The sequence below is a fragment of the Salmo salar genome, chromosome ssa15 (genome assembly GCF_905237065.1).
Source record: "Salmo salar chromosome ssa15, Ssal_v3.1, whole genome shotgun sequence".
Classification (NCBI taxonomy): domain Eukaryota; kingdom Metazoa; phylum Chordata; class Actinopteri; order Salmoniformes; family Salmonidae; genus Salmo; species Salmo salar.
Genome location: NC_059456.1, coordinates 109,674,297 through 109,693,400, shown reverse-complemented (window position 1 = coordinate 109,693,400; position 19,104 = coordinate 109,674,297).

Below are 19,104 nucleotides of genomic sequence, written 5' to 3'. Positions count from 1 at the left end.
ACTTTACATGAATAGCAGCAATATGTATTATTTATCAGCCCATGTTGTTGTACTTTACATGAATAGCAGCTATATGTATTATTTATCAGCCCATGTTGTTGTACTTTACATGAATAGCAGCTCTGTGTATTTATTATCAGCCCATGTTGTTGTACTTTACATGAATAGCAGCTCTGTGTATTTATTATCAGCCCATGTTGTTGTACTTTACATGAATAGCAGCTCTGTGTATTTATTATCAGCCCATGTTGTTGTACTTTACATGAATAGCAGCTATATAATGTTATTTATTATCAGCCCATGTTGTTGTACTTTACATGAATAGCAGCTCTGTGTATTTATTATCAGCCCATGTTGTTGTACTTTACATGAATAGCAGCTCTGTGTTATTTATTATCAGCCCATGTTGTTGTACTTTACATGAATAGCAGCTCTGTGTATTTATTATCAGCCCATGTTGTTGTACTTTACATGAATAGCAGCTATATGTATTATTTATCAGCCCATGTTGTTGTACTTTACATGAATAGCAGCTCTGTGTATTTATTATCAGCCCATGTTGTTGTACTTTACATGAATAGCAGCTCTGTGTATTATTTATCAGCCCATGTTGTTGTACTTTACATGAATAGCAGCTATATGTATTATTTATCAGCCCATGTTGTTGTACTTTACATGAATAGCAGCTCTGTGTTATTTATTAGTGAAACGTGTTTGACCTTGTGATTGTTCTTTAGCTGCCTAGCGTAGTAGTATATAGGTCAACTAGAACTGCTTCTGAAATGGCTTATTCCCTATATAGTGCACTACTTTTAAGCAGAGCCCTACGGGCCCTGGTAGGGGGCCATTTCAGAAGCAGACTAGTTTTCACTAGGGTTGGTTGTGTGTTTTTGGATGTGTGCAGTGTAACAGGGAGTTATTATAGGCTTCAATGGGACTGAAGGGACACCAGTGGTACCATAAAGTTACATCAATGTGATGACCAGACAGTCAGGTATTAGAGGTTAGGGGTCAGAGGTTAGGGGGGCGGGGTGATGACCAGACAGTCAGGTATTAGAGGTTAGGGGGGGGGTGATGACCAGACAGTCAGGTATTAGAGGTTAGAGGTTAGGGGGGGGGGTGATGACCAGACAGTCAGGTATTAGAGGTTAGGGGGGTGACAGAAGTCAGGAGAGGTTAGAGGTGGGGAAGAGGGTCAGAGGGCGGGGTGATGACCAGACAGTCAGGTATTAGAGGTTAGGGGTCAGAGGTTAGGGGGGCGGGGTGATGACCAGACAGTCAGGTATTAGAGGTTAGAGGGGCGGGGTGATGACCAGACAGTCAGGTATTAGAGGTTAGGGGTCAGAGGTTAGGGGGCGGGGTGATGACCAGACAGTCAGGTATTAGAGGTGGTTGGGGGGGGGGTGATGACCAGACAGTCAGGTATTAGAGGTTAGGGGTCAGAGGTTGGGGGCGGGGTGATGACCAGACAGTCAGGTATTAGAGGTTAGGGGTGGGGGTGATGACCAGACAGTCAGGTATTAGAGGTTGGGGTCAGAGGTTAGGGGGGGGGTGATGACCAGACAGTCAGGTATTAGAGGTTAGGGGTCAGAGGTTAGGGGGCGGGGTGATGACCAGACAGTCAGGTATTAGAGGTTAGGGGGGGGGTGATGACCAGACAGTCAGGTATTAGAGGTTAGGGGTCAGAGGTTAGGGGGGGGGGTGATGACCAGACAGTCAGGTATTAGAGGTTAGGGGTCAGAGGTTAGGGGGCGGGGTGATGACCAGACAGTCAGGTATTAGAGGTTAGGGGGGGGGTGATGACCAGACAGTCAGGTATTAGAGGTTAGGGGTCAGAGGTTAGGGGGCGGGGGTGATGACCAGACAGTCAGGTATTAGAGGTTAGGGGTGGGGGGTGATGACCAGACAGTCAGGTATTAGAGGTTAGAGGTTAGGGGGGGGGTGATGACCAGACAGTCAGGTATTAGAGGTTAGGGGGGGTGATGACCAGACAGTCAGGTATTAGAGGTTAGAGGTTATGGGGGGGGTGATGACCAGACAGTCAGGTATTAGAGGTTAGGGGGGTGATGACCAGACAGTCAGGTATTAGAGGTTAGAGGGGGGGGGGGGGGGGTGATGACCAGACAGTCAGGTATTAGAGGTTAGGGGTCAGAGGTTAGGGGGGGGGTGATGACCAGACAGTCAGGTATTAGAGGTTAGGGGTCAGAGGTTAGGGGGGGGGGGGTGATGACCCTCTGTGTTTACTGTGAACAAGGAGAGGCGTTTCTGTGATTGATTGTTTTGTGGTTTATATAAGTTGGGTGTTTACTGAGGATTCTGTTAAATTCACTTCCTGTTGTACTGATGAGGCTGTTGTCTGGTCCATGTCTCATTATATCATTCCTAGAGGAGTAATGTATTATAACATCTCATTATCATTCCTAGAGGAGTAATGTATTATAACATGTCTCCATTATCATTCCTAGAGGAGTAATGTATTATAACATCTCATTATCATTCCTAGAGGAGTAATGTATTATAACATCTCATTATCATTCCTAGAGGAGTAATGTATTATAACATAATGTCTCCATTATCATTCCTAGAGGAGTAATGTATTATAACATGTCTCATATCATTCCTAGAGGAGTAATGTATTATAACATCTCATTATATCATTCCTAGAGGAGTAATGTATTATAACATCTCATTATCATTCCTAGAGGAGTAATGTATTATAACATGTCTCCATTATCATTCCTAGAGGAGTAATGTATTATAACATGTCTCCATTATCATTCCTAGAAGGGTAATGTATTGTAACATATGTTCTGTGCTACTGTTGTTGTGGTGAATCTGTGATTACCCCCCCATACACACAGGTATGTTTCCACTTTTCAGGATATTGTAAATAAAGACGCTGCCTAAACATTGCTCAGGGTGAGTCCCAGTCTGTATGCTGCCTAGGACTCTATTCAGTCTGCACACCTAGTTACCAGCAGTGGTGTAAAGTATTTACACAAAAAAACTTTAAAGTAATTTACTTATCTGTATTTTACGATTTACATTTTTGAAAACTTTTACCTCACTACATTCCTAAAGAAAATGATGTACTTTTTACTCCATACATTTTCCCGGACATCCAAAAGTACTTGTTACATTTTGAATGTTTAGCAGGACAGAACTGGTCAAATTCACGCACTTATCAAGAGAACATCCCTGGTCATCCCTACTGCCTCTGATCTGGAGGACTCACTAAACAGAGAACATCCCTGGTCATCCCTACTGCCTCTGATCTGGAGGACTCACTAAACAGAGAACATCCCTGGTCATCCCTACTGCCTCTGATCTGGAGGACTCACTAAACAGAGAACATCCCTGGTCATCCCTACTGCCTCTGATCTGGTGGACTCACTAAACAGAGAACATCCCTGGTCGTCCCTACTGCCTCTGATCTGGAGGACTCACTAAACAGAGAACATCCCTGGTCATCCCTACTACCTCTGATCTGGAGGACTCACTAAACAGAGAACATCCCTGGTCGTCCCTACTGCCTCTGATCTGGTGGACTCACTAAACAGAGAACATCCCTGGTCGTCCCTACTGCCTCTGATCTGGAGGACTCACTAAACAGAGAACATCCCTGGTCATCCCTACTGCCTCTGATCTGGAGGCTATCCACTCACTAAACACAAATGCTTTGTTTCTAAGTGAAAATTGTGCCATTTGGTTTCCTTAATATAAGGAATTTGAAACTTTACACATTTACTTTTGATACTTCAGTATATTTAAAACCAAATACTTTTAGACTTTTACACAAGAAGTATTTTACTGGGTGACTCACTTTTACTTGAGTCATTTTCAATTGCAGTGTCTTAACTTTTACTCAGGTATTACATTTGAATATTTTTTCCACCACTGGTTACCAGGACCAGGATGTGTTCAGGTTAGACCAGGGGCCTCATTTATAAAACGGACTTGAGATCAATTCTGATCTGAAGTCTGACTGACGCTGAAAACCACCTATAAACCTGACGCTGAAAACCACCTATAAGTAGTAATTTATAAAACCTGACGCTGAAATGATCTTCTCTACTCAGAGTCTAGACTTCACGTCAGGGACTTTCCTGCTGGTTATGTCAGGCTATTCTTTCCCCCTGCAGTTTAAGGTCAGACCATTTCTTTCCCCCTTGCAGTTTAAGGTCAGACCATTTCTTTTCCCTTGCAGTTTAAGGTCAGACCATTTCTTTTCCGTTGCAGTTTAAGGTCAAACCATTTCTTTCCCCTAAGCACACTGTCGGAAATGATCTTACGACCAAGTTCAAGTATAAATCTAAGAACATGTTTATATTTTCACCTGGAGCACGACAACTGGACCGTTGTCAAACAGATCCATGACTAGTGAGGACCAGGGTAGATTTACAGGACTACTGGTTAACCCCTATTACAGATCCATGACTAGTGAGGACCAGGGTAGATTTACAGGACTACCGGTTAACCCCTATTACAGATCCATGACTAGTGAGGACCAGGGTAGATTTACAGGACTACTGGTTAAACCCCTATTACAGATCCATGACTAGTGAGGACCAGGGTAGGTTTTACAGGACTACTGGTTAACCCCTATTACAGATCCATGACTAGTGAGGACCAGGGTAGATTTACAGGACTACCGGTTAACCCCTATTACAGATCCATGACTAGTGAGGACCAGGGTAGATTTACAGGACTACTGGTTAACCCCTATTACAGATCCATGACTAGTGAGGACCAGGGTAGATTTACAGGACTACCGGTTAACCCCTATTACAGATCCATGACTAGTGAGGACCAGGGTAGATTTACAGGACTACCGGTTAACCCCTATTACAGATCCATGACTAGTGAGGACCAGGGTAGATTTACAGGACTACCGGTTAACCCCTATTACAGATCCATGACTAGTGAGGACCAGGGTAGATTTACAGGACTACTGGTTAAACCCCTATTACAGATCCATGACTAGTGAGGACCAGGGTAGATTTACAGGACTACTGTTTAAACCCCTATTACAGATCCATGACTAGTGAGGACCAGGGTAGATTTACAGGACTACTGTTTAAACCCCTATTACAGATCCATGACTAGTGAGGACCAGGGTAGATTTACAGGACTACTGTTTAACCCCTATTACAGATCCAGGGTAGATTTACAGGACTACTGTTTAACCCCCTATTACAGCTCCGTGATTAGTGAGGACCAGGGTAGATTTACAGGACTACTGTTTTAAACCCCTATTACAGATCCATGACTAGTGAGGACCAGGGTAGATTTACAGGACTACCGGTTAACCCCTATTACAGATCCATGACTAGTGAGGACCAGGGTAGATTTACAGGACTACCGGTTAACCCCTATTACAGATCCATGACTAGTGAGGACCAGGGTAGATTTACAGGACTACCCCTATTAACCCCTATTACAGATCCATGATTAGTGAGAACCAGGGTAGATTTACAGGACTACCCCTATTAACCCCTATTACAGATCCATGATTAGTGAGGACCAGGGTAGGTTTACAGGACTACTGTTCAAACCTTATTGTACACTTTTCTCACCTTCCAATATTTAATGGATTAAAAAAAACGTTCCTAATCTTAAATAATATACAAGGCCAGAGTATTTTTAAATCTACCAATTGGTGCTGAACAGGAAATGAATATGCATTTATTTGCATGGCTTTCTGTCATGCAGATACACAGATGATGCAATCTCTACTGCACTCCACACTGGCCTTTCCCACCTGGACTAAATGAACATCTATGTGAGAATGCTGTTCATTGACTACAGCTCAGCGTTCAACACCATAGTGCCCATGAAGCTCATCACTAAGCTAAGGACCCTGGGACTAAACACCTCCCTCTGCAACTGGATCCTGGACTTCCTGACGGGCCGCCCCCTGGTGGTGAGGGTAGGTAAAAACACATCCGCTATGCTAATTCTCAACACTGGGGTACCTCAGGGGTGCGTGCTCAGTCCCCTCCAGTGCTCCCTGTTCACTCATGACTGCACGGCCAGGCACGACTCCAACACCATCATTAAGTTTGCTGATGACACAACAGTGGTAGGCCTGATCACCAACAATGACGAGACAGCATATAGCGAGGAGGTCAGAGAACTGGCCATGTGGTGCCAGGACAACAACCTCTCCCTCAACGTGATCAAGACAAAGGACATGATTGTGGACTACAGGAAAAGGAGGACCGAGCACACACCCATTCTTATCGACGGTGTTGTAGTGGAGCAGGTTGAGAGCTTCATGTTCCTTGGTGTCCACATCACCAACAAACTAACATGGTCCAAACACACCAAGACAGTCGTGAAGAGGGCATGACGAAACCTATTCCCCCTCAGGAAACTGAAAAGATTTGGCATGGGTCCTCAGATCCTCCAAAAGTTCTACAGCTGCACCATCGAGAGCATCCTGACTGGTTGCATCACTGCCTGGTATGGCACCTGCTCGGCCTCCGACCGCAAGGCACTACAGAAGGTAGTGCGTACGGCCCAGTACATCACTGGGGCCAAGCTGCCTGCCATCCAGGACCTCTACACCAGGCGGTGTCAGACAAGGCCCTAAAAATTGTCACCGACTCCAGCCACCCCAGTCATAGACTCTGTACCGGCACCCCCCTTTGTATAGTCTCACTATTGTTATTTTACTGCTGCTTTTTAATTACTTGTTACTTTTATTTCTTATTCTTACTTTCTGTCTTATTGCTGGTTAAGGGCTCGTAAGTAAGCATTTCACTATAAGGTCTACACCTGTTGTATTCAGCACATGTAACTAAAACACTTTGATTTGATTTATTTGATTTGATTCATAATATTCTGAATCCTTCTCTCCACCTGTTCTGAATCCTTCTCTCCACATATTCTGAATCCTTCTCTCCACATATTCTGAATCCTTCTCTCCACATATTCTGAATCCTTCTCTCCACATGTTCTGAATCCTTCTCTCCACATATTCTGAATCCTTCTCTCCACATATTCTGAATCCTTCTCTCCACATGTTCTGAATCCTTCTCTCCACATATTCTGAATCCTTCTCTCCACATATTCTGAATCCTTCTCTCCACATATTCTGAATCCTTCTCTCCACATATTCTGAATCCTTCTCTCCACATATTCTGAATCCTTCTCTCCACATATTCTGAATCCTTCTCTCCACATATTCTGAATCCTTCTCTCCACATATTCTGAATCCTTCTCTCCACATATTCTGAATCCTTCTCTCCACATATTCTGAATCCTTCTCTCCACATATTCTGAATCCTTCTCTCCACATATTCTGAATCCTTCTCTCCACATATTCTGAATCCTTCTCTCCACATGTTCTGAATCCTTCTCTCCACATATTCTGAATCCTTCTCTCCACATATTCTGAATCCTTCTCTCCACATATTCTGAATCCTTCTCTCCACATATTCTGAATCCTTCTCTCCACATATTCTGAATCCTTCTCTCCACATATTCTGAATCCTTCTCTCCACATATTCTGAATCCTTCTCTCCACCTATTCTGAATCCTTCTCTCCACATATTCTGAATCCTTCTCTCCACATATTCTGAATCCTTCTCTCCACATATTCTGAATCCTTCTCTCCACATGTTCTGAATCCTTCTCTCCACATATTCTGAATCCTTCTCTCCACATGTTCTGAATCCTTCTCTCCACATATTCTGAATCCTTCTCTCCACATATTCTGAATCCTTCTCTCCACATATTCTGAATCCTTCTCTCCACATATTCTGAATCCTTCTCTCCACATGTTCTGAATCCTTCTCTCCACATATTCTGAATCCTTCTCTCCACATGTTCTGAATCCTTCTCTCCACATATTCTGAATCCTTCTCTCCACATGTTCTGAATCCTTCTCTCCACATATTCTGAATCCTTCTCTCCACATATTCTGAATCCTTCTCTCCACATATTCTGAATCCTTCTCTCCACATATTCTGAATCCTTCTCTCCACATGTTCTGAATCCTTCTCTCCACATATTCTGAATCCTTCTCTCCACATATTCTGAATCCTTCTCTCCACATATTCTGAATCCTTCTCTCCACATATTCTGAATCCTTCTCTCCACATATTCTGAATCCTTCTCTCCACATATTCTGAATCCTTCTCTCCACCTATTCTGAATCCTTCTCTCCACATATTCTGAATCCTTCTCTCCACATATTCTGAATCCTTCTCTCCACATATTCTGAATCCTTCTCTCCACATATTCTGAATCCTTCTCTCCACATATTCTGAATCCTTCTCTCCACATATTCTGAATCCTTCTCTCCACCTATTCTGAATCCTTCTCTCCACATATTCTGAATCCTTCTCTCCACATATTCTGAATCCTTCTCTCCACATATTCTGAATCCTTCTCTCCACATATTCTGAATCCTTCTCTCCACATATTCTGAATCCTTCTCTCCACATATTCTGAATCCTTCTCTCCACATGTTCTGAATCCTTCTCTCCACATATTCTGAACCCTTCTCTCCACATATTCTAGTGAGTATTGAGAAATGTTGAATTAAAGGTTTACCAAATTTAAAGAGATGGCTTTAGATAAATGTACTGAAACCCCTATTGAATGAAAACTCCATGAGAAAATGTGTTGGCCTTCGAAGTGGAAGGGTTTTCAGCGGTTGAATTAAATGTGTTCAGCACAAGGGACCTGCAAAGCCCGTTATCAAATAAAAACATCTGTCTTGTCCAGGACCAGGGTCTACACAGACCAATCAGAGCTACAGTAGACCTTTATACAAACAAGCCATTTGCCACACGGGCCTGTCATCATTCACTATGAACTGGACTGTGTGTTTACAGGCAGTAGGACCTGTCATCATTCACTATGGACTGGACTGTGTGTTTACAGTAGGACCTGTCATCATTCACTATGAACTGGACTGTGTGTTTACAGGCAGTAGGACCTGCCATCATTCACTATGAACTGGACTGTGTGTTTACAGGCAGTAGGACCTGCCATCATTCACTATGAACTGGACTGTGTGTTTACAGGCAGTAGGACCTGTCATCATTCACTATGAACTGGACTGTGTGTTTACAGTAGGACCTGCCATCATTCACTATGAACTGGACTGTGTGTTTACAGGCAGTAGGACCTGTCATCATTCACTATGAACTGGACTGTGTGTTTACAGGCAGTAGGACCTGCCATCATTCACTATGAACTGGACTGTGTTTACAGTAGGACCTGGCATCATTCACTATGAACTGGACTGTGTGTTTACAGTAGGACCTGCCATCATTCACTATGAACTGGACTGTGTGTTTACAGGCAGTAGGACCTGTCATCATTCACTATGAACTGGACTGTGTGTTTACAGTAGGACCTGTCATCATTCACTATGAACTGGACTGTTAACAATTGTTGCGTTCAACACTGACACGTTACATCAAATTAGTTTTTGTGGTGTTTAGGTGATAATATAATATTTTTCTATTTGGCAACAGATGAACTGCATACAGGCTACTACTTTCTGATGGCTTATTTATATCTGGTGTTCACATGTATCCTGTGAGTGATGTCTCTAGTAGAGGTCGACCGATTATGGTTTTTCGACGCCGATGCCGATTATTGGGGGGCCAAAAAAGCCGATGCCGATTAATCGGCCGATTAATTTTTATTTATTTGTAATACTGACAATTACAACAATACTGAATGAACACTTATTTTAACTTAATATAATACATAAATAAAATCTATTTAGTCTAAAATAAATAATGAAACATGTTCAATTTGGTTTAAATAACGCAAAAACAAAGTGTTGGAGAAGAAAGTAAAAGTGCAATATGTGCCATGTGAGAAAGCTAACGTTTAAGTTCCTCGCTCAGAACATGAGAACATATGAGAAACATTAAGAACATTAAGAAAGGCATTGATGTTTATGGTTAGGTACAGTCGTGCAACGATTGTGCTTTTTTCACAAATGAGCTTTTGTTAAATCATCCCCCGTTTGGCGAAGTTGGCTGTCTTTGTTAGGAAGAAATAGTCTTCACACAGTTCGCAACGAGCCAGGCGGCCCAAACTGCTGCATATACCCTGACTCTGTTTGCAAGAGAAGTGACACACTTTCCCTAGTTAAAAGAAATTCATGTTAGCAGGCAATATTAACTAAATATGCAGGTTTAAAAATATATACTTGTGTATTGATTTTAAGAAAGGCATTGATGTTTAGAGCAACGTGTACCTAAGCGATTATATGCAACGCAGGACAGGCTAAACTAGTACTATCATCAACCATGTGTAGTTAACTAGTGATTATGATTGATTGATTGTTTTTTATAAGATAAGTTTAATGCTAGCTAGCAACTTACCTTGGCTTCTTACTGCATTCGCGTAACAGGCAGGCTCCTCGTGGAGTGCAATGTAAAGCAGGTGGTTAGAGCGTTGGACTAGTTAACCGTAAGGTTGCAAGATTGAATCCCCGAGCTGACAAGGTAAAAATCTGTCGTTCTGCCCCTGAACAAGGCAGTTAACCCACCGTTCCTAGGACGTCATTAAAAATAAGAATGTGTTCTTAATTGACTTGCCTCGTTAAATAAAGGTGCACATTATTATTTTATTTTTTTAATCGGCCAAATCGGTGTCCAAAAATACCGATTTCCGATTGTTATGAAAACTTGAAATCGGCCCTAATTAATCGGCCATTCCGATTAATCGGTCGACCTCTAGTCTCTAGTGTATGTGTGTGGAGAGAATAAAGACATCCGCATTTACCTTGACAGAAAAATACTTACACATCTTTATTGTGTATTAAAATACTGTAATGTCTTACAAACACTTTAAAGCCCTTTATTAACAGACTAACAAACCTAAAGGAGGGGTAATACTGTGTCAGTTCTTATTCAGTACTAGTAACAGCAGGACATCACATCCACACTACAGTTATTCATCACTGTATAATAATACTAACATGGACATTAATACTTCAGTTTTTAATACTTTGATGCTAGTCAATATGCAGTTATAACTGGGTCAGTCACTGCAGTGCAAGTTACACCTTTAAAACATGTGGCAGCAGTGTGTGTGACATTCTACGTTATGGGGCTGTGTTTTACTATGTTAACACATCATTACATACTAACAGTTATTATCACCAAGCCACACTATTTAAAAAAAAACGTGTTACAATTAGCATTATGAACACACTGGACTAGCATTAGGCTAATCTCTATACCAATATACTATGCTACGCTAAGCAAACCCCTATACCAACACACTATGCTATGCTAGGCTAGCACTTGCACACAGCTAATCACTGTGTGGGGAAAGGAAGCTACATGTCGCTAAGCTAGTTACAGTAATAAAAGATGCATGTTTTTCCTCTATGACTGCTAATGATTATGATGGGGAGGGAGGACAGAGGGATGAAGAGAGGAATGATGGGGAGGGAGGACAGAGGGATGAAGAGAGGAATGATGGGGAGGGAGGACAGAGGGATGAAGAGAGGAATGATGGGGAGGGAGGACAGAGGGATGAAGAGAGGAATGATGGGGAGGGAGGACAGTGGGATGAAGAGAGGAATGATGGGGAGGGAGGACAGTGGGATGAAGAGAGGAATGATGGGGAGGGAGGACAGAGGGATGAAGAGAGGAATGATGGGGAGGGAGGACAGAGGGATGAAGAGAGGAATGATGGGGAGGGAGGACAGAGGGATGAAGAGAGGAATGATGGGGAGGGAGGACAGTGGGATGAAGAGAGGAATGATGGGGAGGGAGGACAGACGGATGAAGAGAGGAATATTCAGTGTTTATGCATTATTGTTTGGTTTGGGTTATGGTGTATGAGTTTGGAAGGTTGTAATCGCTGATTGGTTAGACAGTGATTTGGAACACTCTGATTGGTCTAGACAAAGTGCTAGTTTTGAGGGTTCTGAATTCACATTGGCCTAGCAGTGATGTGGTAGAATCTGATTGGTCTAGACAGTGATGTGGTAGAATCTGATTGGTCTAGACAATGATATGGTAGAATCTGATTGGTCTAGACAGTGATGTGGTAGAATCTGATCGGTCTAGACAGTGATGTGGTAGAATCTGATCGGTCTAGACAGTGATGTGGTAGAATCTGATTGGTCTAGACAGTGATGTGGTAGAATCTGATCGGTCTAGACAGTGATGTGGTAGAATCTGATTGGTCTAGACAGTGATGTGGTAGAATCTGATCGGTCTAGACAGTGATGTGGTAGAATCTGATTGGTCTAGACAGTGATGTGGTAGAATCTGATCGGTCTAGACAGTGATGTGGTAGAATCTGATCGGTCTAGACAGTGATGTGGTAGAATCTGATTGGTCTAGACAGTGATGTGGTAGAATCTGATTGGTCTAAACAGTGATGTGGTAGAATCTGATTGGTCTAAACAGTGATGTGGTAGAATCTGATTGGTCTAGACAGTGATGTGGAAGAATCTAATTGGTCTAGACAGTGATGTGGTAGAATCTGATTGGTCTAGACAGTGATGTGGTAGAATCTGATCGGTCTAGACAGTGATGTGGTAGAATCTGATTGGTCTAGACAGTGATGTGGTAGAATCTGATTGGTCTAGACAATGATATGGTAGGGGCTCCCAGGGATGTGCTGTTCTCCCCACTTCACTACCAGGATGTAGTCTCCCTTCTCCTTGAGCTGGTAGCTGATGTTATAGACACGGTTCCCAAGGTGCTTCACCAGAAGCTCTTCACAGGGAACCCTGGGCCCGTCCACACCCACCAACAGCATGTTACGACCTGGAGGGAGGACAGGACAGCGTTAATACACACACACACACACTGACCGTAACCCTGGGCCCGTCCACACCCACCAACAGATGAATAGAAAATAATAAATATATGTCTTCCCTGTGGCTCAGTTGGTAGAGCACGGTGTTTGCAACGCCAGGGTTGTGGGTTTGATTCCCACGGGGGGAACAGTACGGGAACAAATGCATGAAATATATGTATTCACTACTGTAAGTCGCTCTGGATAAGAGCGTCTGCTAAATGACTAAAATGACAAAAATGTAAAATGTAATGTTTATTTCTCCATTTGCTCAAAGACACAATGGCAGTAGGTAGGGTTAGAGATAGTAGGACTATAACAACAGTAGGTAGGGTTAGTAGGACTATAACAACAGTAGGTAGGGTTAGAGTTAGTAGGACTATAACAACAGTAGGTAGAGTTAGTAGGACTATAACAACAGTAGGTAGGGTTAGAGATAGTAGGACTATAACAACAGTAGGTAGGGTTAGAGTTAGTAGAACTATAACAACAGTAGGTAGAGTTATAGTTAGTAGGACTATAACAACAGTAGGTAGAGTTAGTAGGACTATAACAACAGTAGGTAGAGTTAGTAGGACTATAACAACAGTAGGTAGAGTTAGTAGGACTATAACAACAGTAGGTAGAGTTAGAGTTAGTAGGACTATAACAACAGTAGGTAGAGTTAGAGTTAGTAGGACTATAACAACAGTAGGTAGAGTTAGTAGGACTATAACAACAGTAGGTAGAGTTAGTAGGACTATAACAACAGTAGGTAGAGTTAGAGTTAGTAGGACTATAACAACAGTAGGTAGAGTTAGTAGGACTATAACAACAGTAGGTAGGGTTAGAGTTAGTAGGACTATAACAACAGTAGGTAGGGTTAGAGTTAGTAGAACTATAACAACAGTAGGTAGAGTTAGTAGGACTATAACAACAGTAGGTAGAGTTAGTAGGACTATAACAACAGTAGGTAGGGTTAGAGTTAGTAGGACTATAACAACAGTAGGTAGAGTTAGTAGGACTATAACAACAGTAGGTAGGGTTAGAGTTAGTAGGACTATAACAACAGTAGGTAGAGTTAGTAGGACTATAACAACAGTAGGTAGAGTTAGTAGGACTATAACAACAGTAGGTAGGGTTAGAGTTAGTAGGACTATAACAACAGTAGGTAGAGTTAGTAGGACTATAACAACAGTAGGTAGAGTTAGTAGAACTATAACAACAGTAGGTAGGGTTAGAGTTAGTAGGACTATAACAACAGTAGGTAGAGTTAGTAGAACTATAACAACAGTAGGTAGAGTTAGAGTTAGTAGGACTATAACAACAGTAGGTAGAGTTAGTAGGACTATAACAACAGTAGGTAGGGTTAGTAGGACTATAACAACAGTAGGTAGAGTTAGAGTTAGTAGGACTATAACAACAGTAGGTAGGGGTAGAGTTAGTAGGACTATAACAACAGTAGGTAGAGTTAGAGTTAGTAGGACTATAACAACAGTAGGTAGGGTTAGAGATAGTAGAACTATAACAACAGTAGGTAGGGTTAGTAGGACTATAACAACAGTAGGTAGAGTTAGAGTTAGTAGGACTATAACAACAGTAGGTAGGGTTAGTGGGACTATAACAACAGTAGGTAGAGTTAGAGTTAGTAGGACTATAACAACAGTAGGTAGAGTTAGGTAAGGACTATAACAACAGTAGGGTAGAGTTAGAGGACTACTAACAACAGTAGGTAGGGTTAGTAGGACTATAACAACAGTAGGTAGAGTTAGAGTTAGTAGGACTATAACAACAGTAGGTAGGGTTAGAGTTAGTAGGACTATAACAACAGTAGGTAGAGTTAGAGTTAGTAGGACTATAACAACAGTAGGTAGAGTTAGAGTTAGTAGGACTATAACAACAGTAGGTAGAGTTAGAGTTAGTAGGACTATAACAACAGTAGGTAGGGTTAGAGTTAATAGGACTATAACAACAGTAGGTAGGGTTAGTAGGACTATAACAACAGTAGGTAGAGTTAGTAGGACTATAACAACAGTAGGTAGAGTTAGAGTTAGTAGGACTATAACAACAGTAGGTAGGGTTAGTAGGACTATAACAACAGTAGGTAGGGTTAGAGTTAGTAGGACTATAACAACAGTAGGCAGGGTTAGTAGGACTATAACAACAGTAGGTAGGGTTAGAGTTAGTAGAACTATAACAACAGTAGGTAGAGTTAGTAGGACTATAACAACAGTAGGTAGAGTTAGAGTTAATAGGACTATAACAACAGTAGGTAGGGTTAGTAGGACTATAACAACAGTAGGTAGTAGAGTTAGTAGGACTATAACAACAGTAGGTAGAGTTAGTAGGACTATAACAACAGTAGGGTAGAGTTAGTAGGACTATAACAACAGTAGAGGGTAGAGTTAGTAGGACTATAACAACAGTAGGTAGGGGTTAGTAGGACTATAACAACAGTAGGTAGAGTTAGTAGGACTATAACAACAGTAGGTAGAGTTAGTAGGACTATAACAACAGTAGGTAGGGTTAGAGTTAGTAGGACTATAACAACAGTAGGTAGGGTTAGAGTTAGTAGGACTATAACAACAGTAGGTAGAGATAGTAGGACTATAACAACAGTAGGTAGAGTTAGAGTTAGTAGGACTATAACAACAGTAGGTAGGGTTAGAGTTAGTAGGACTATAACAACAGTAGGTAGAGTTAGTAGGACTATAACAACAGTAGGTAGGGTTAGAGTTAGTAGGACTATAACAACAGTAGGTAGGGTTAGAGTTAGTAGGACTATAACAACAGTAGGTAGAGTTAGTAGGACTATAACAACAGTAGGCAGGGTTAGAGTTAGTAGGACTATAACAACAGTAGGTAGGGTTAGAGTTAGTAGGACTATAACAACAGTAGGTAGAGTTAGTAGGACTATAACAACAGTAGGTAGGGGTAGAGTTAGTAGGACTATAACAACAGTAGGTAGAGTTAGAGTTAGTAGGACTATAACAACAGTAGGTAGAGTTAGTAGGACTATAACAACAGTAGGTAGAGTTAGTAGGACTATAACAACAGTAGGTAGGGTTAGAGTTAGTAGGACTATAACAACAGTAGGTAGGGTCAGAGTTAGTAGGACTACAACAACAGTAGGTAGAGTTAGTAGGACTATAACAACAGTAGGTAGAGTTAGTAGGACTATAACAACAGTAGGTAGGGTTAGAGTTAGTAGGACTATAACAACAGTAGGTAGAGTTAGTAGGACTATAACAACAGTAGGTAGGGTTAGAGTTAGTAGGACTATAACAACAGTAGGTAGAGTTAGTAGGACTATAACAACAGTAGGTAGAGTAGGAAAGTAGGTAGAGTTAGTAGGACTATAACAACAGTAGGTTAGAGTTAGTAGGACTATAACAACAGTAGGTAGGGTTAGTAGGACTATAACAACAGTAGGGTAGAGTTAGTAGGACTATAACAACAGTAGGTAGAGTTAGTAGGACTATAACAACAGTAGGTGGTAGAGTTAGTAGGACTATAACAACAGTAGGTAGAGTTAGTAGGACTATAACAACAGTAGGTAGGGTTAGAGTTAGTAGGACTATAACAACAGTAGGTAGAGTTAGTAGGACTATAACAACAGTAGGTAGGGTTAGAGTTAGTAGGACTATAACAACAGTAGGTAGAGTTAGAGTTAGTAGGACTATAACAACAGTAGGTAGAGTTAGTAGGACTATAACAACAGTAGGTAGGGTTAGTAGGACTATAACAACAGTAGGTAGGGTTAGAGTTAGTAGGACTATAACAACAGTAGGTAGGGTTAGTAGGACTATAACAACAGTAGGTAGGGTTAGTAGGACTATAACAACAGTAGGTAGAGTTAGTAGGACAATAACAACAGTAGGTAGGGTTAGAGTTAGTAGGACTATAACAACAGTAGGTAGGGTTAGTAGGACTATAACAACAGTAGGTAGGGTAGAGTTAGTAGGACTATAACAACAGTGGTAGGGTTAGAGTTAGTAGGACTATAACAACAGTAGGTAGAGTTAGTAGGACTATAACAACAGTAGGTAGAGTAGAGTTAGTAGGACTATAACAACAGTAGGTAGGGTTAGAGTTAATAGGACTATAACAACAGTAGGTAGGGTTAGTAGGACTATAACAACAGTAGGTAGAGTTAGTAGGACTATAACAACAGTAGGTAGGGTTAGAGTTAGTAGGACTATAACAACAGTAGGTAGAGTTAGTAGGACTATAACAACAGTAGGTAGGGTTAGAGTTAGTAGGACTATAACAACAGTAGGTAGGGTTAGTAGGACTATAACAACAGTAGGTAGGGTTAGAGTTAGTAGGACTATAACAACAGTAGGTAGGGTTAGTAGGACTATAACAACAGTAGGTAGAGTTAGAGTTAGTAGGACTATAACAACAGTAGGCAGGGTTAGTAGGACTATAACAACAGTAGGTAGGGTTAGAGTTAGTAGGACTATAACAACAGTAGGTAGGGTTAGAGTTAGTAGAACTATAACAACAGTAGGTAGAGTTAGTAGGACTATAACAACAGTAGGTAGGTTAGAGTTAGTAGGACTATAACAACAGTAGGTAGAGGTTAGTAGGACTATAACAACAGTAGGTAGAGTTAGAGTTAGTAGGACTATAACAACAGTAGGTAGGGAGTTAGTAGGACTATAACAACAGTAGGTAGAGTTAGTAGGACTATAACAACAGTAGGTAGGGTTAGAGTTAGTAGGACTATAACAACAGTAGGTAGGGTTAGAGTTAGTAGGACTATAACAACAGTAGGTAGAGTTAGTAGGACTATAACAACAGTAGGGTTAGAGTTAGTAGGACTATAACAACAGTAGGTAGGGTTAGAGTTAGTAGGACTATAACAACAGTAGGTAGAGTTAGTAGGACTATAACAACAGTAGGTAGGGTTAGAGTTAGTAGGACTATAACAACAGTAGGTAGGGTTAGAGTTAGTAGGACTATAACAACAGTAGGTAGAGTTAGTAGGACTATAACAACAGTAGGTAGGGTTAGTAGGACTATAACAACAGTAGGTAGGGTTAGAGTTAGTAGGACTATAACAACAGTAGGTAGGAGAGTTAGTAGGACTATAACAACAGTAGGTAGAGTTAGTAGGACTATAACAACAGTAGGTAGGGTTAGTAGGACTATAACAACAGTAGGTGAGAGTTAGTAGGACTATAACAACAGTAGGTAGGGTTAGTAGGACTATAACAACAGTAGGTAGAGTTAGTAGGACTATAACAACAGTAGGTAGAGTTAGTAGGACTATAACAACAGTAGGTAGGGTTAGAGTTAGTAGGACTATAACAACAGTAGGTAGGGTTAGAGTTAGTAGGACTATAACAACAGTAGGTAGGGTTAGTAGGACTATAACAACAGTAGGTAGAGTTAGTAGGACTATAACAACAGTAGGTAGGTTAGAGTTAGTAGGACTATAACAACAGTAGGTAGAGTTAGTAGGACTATAACAACAGTAGGTAGGGTTAGAGTTAGTAGGACTATAACAACAGTAGGTAGGGTTAGAGTTAGTAGGACTATAACAACAGTAGGTAGAGTTAGTAGGACTATAACAACAGTAGGTAGGGTAGAGTTAGTAGGACTATAACAACAGTAGGTAGGGTTAGAGTTAGTAGGACTATAACAACAGTAGGTAGAGTTAGTAGGACTATAACAACAGTAGGTAGAGTTAGTAGGACTATAACAACAGTAGGTAGGGTTAGTAGGGACTATAACAACAGTAGGTAGGGTTAGAGTTAGTAGGACTAAACAACAGGGTAGGTAGTAGGACTATAACAACAGTAGGTAGAGTTAGTAGGACTATAACAACAGTAGGTAGGTTAGAGTTAGTAGGACTATAACAACAGTAGGTAGGGTTAGAGTTAGTAGGACTATAACAACAGTAGGTAGGGTTAGTAGGACTATAACAACAGTAGGTAGGGTAGAGTTAGTAGGACTATAACAACAGTAGGTAGAGTTAGTAGGACTATAACAACAGAGGTAGGTAGAGTTAGTAGGACTATAACAACAGTAGGTAGGAGTTAGTAGGACTATAACAACAGTAGGTAGAGTTAGTAGGACTATAACAACAGTAGGTAGGGTTAGAGTTAGTAGGACTATAACAACAGTAGGTAGGGTTAGTAGGACTATAACAACAGTAGGTAGGGTTAGAGTTAGTAGGACTATAACAACAGTAGGTAGGGTTAGAGTTAGTAGGACTATAACAACAGTAGGTAGAGGGTTAGTAGGACTATAACAACAGTAGGTAGGGTTAGTAGGACTATAACAACAGTAGGTAGGGTTGAGTTAGTAGGACTATAA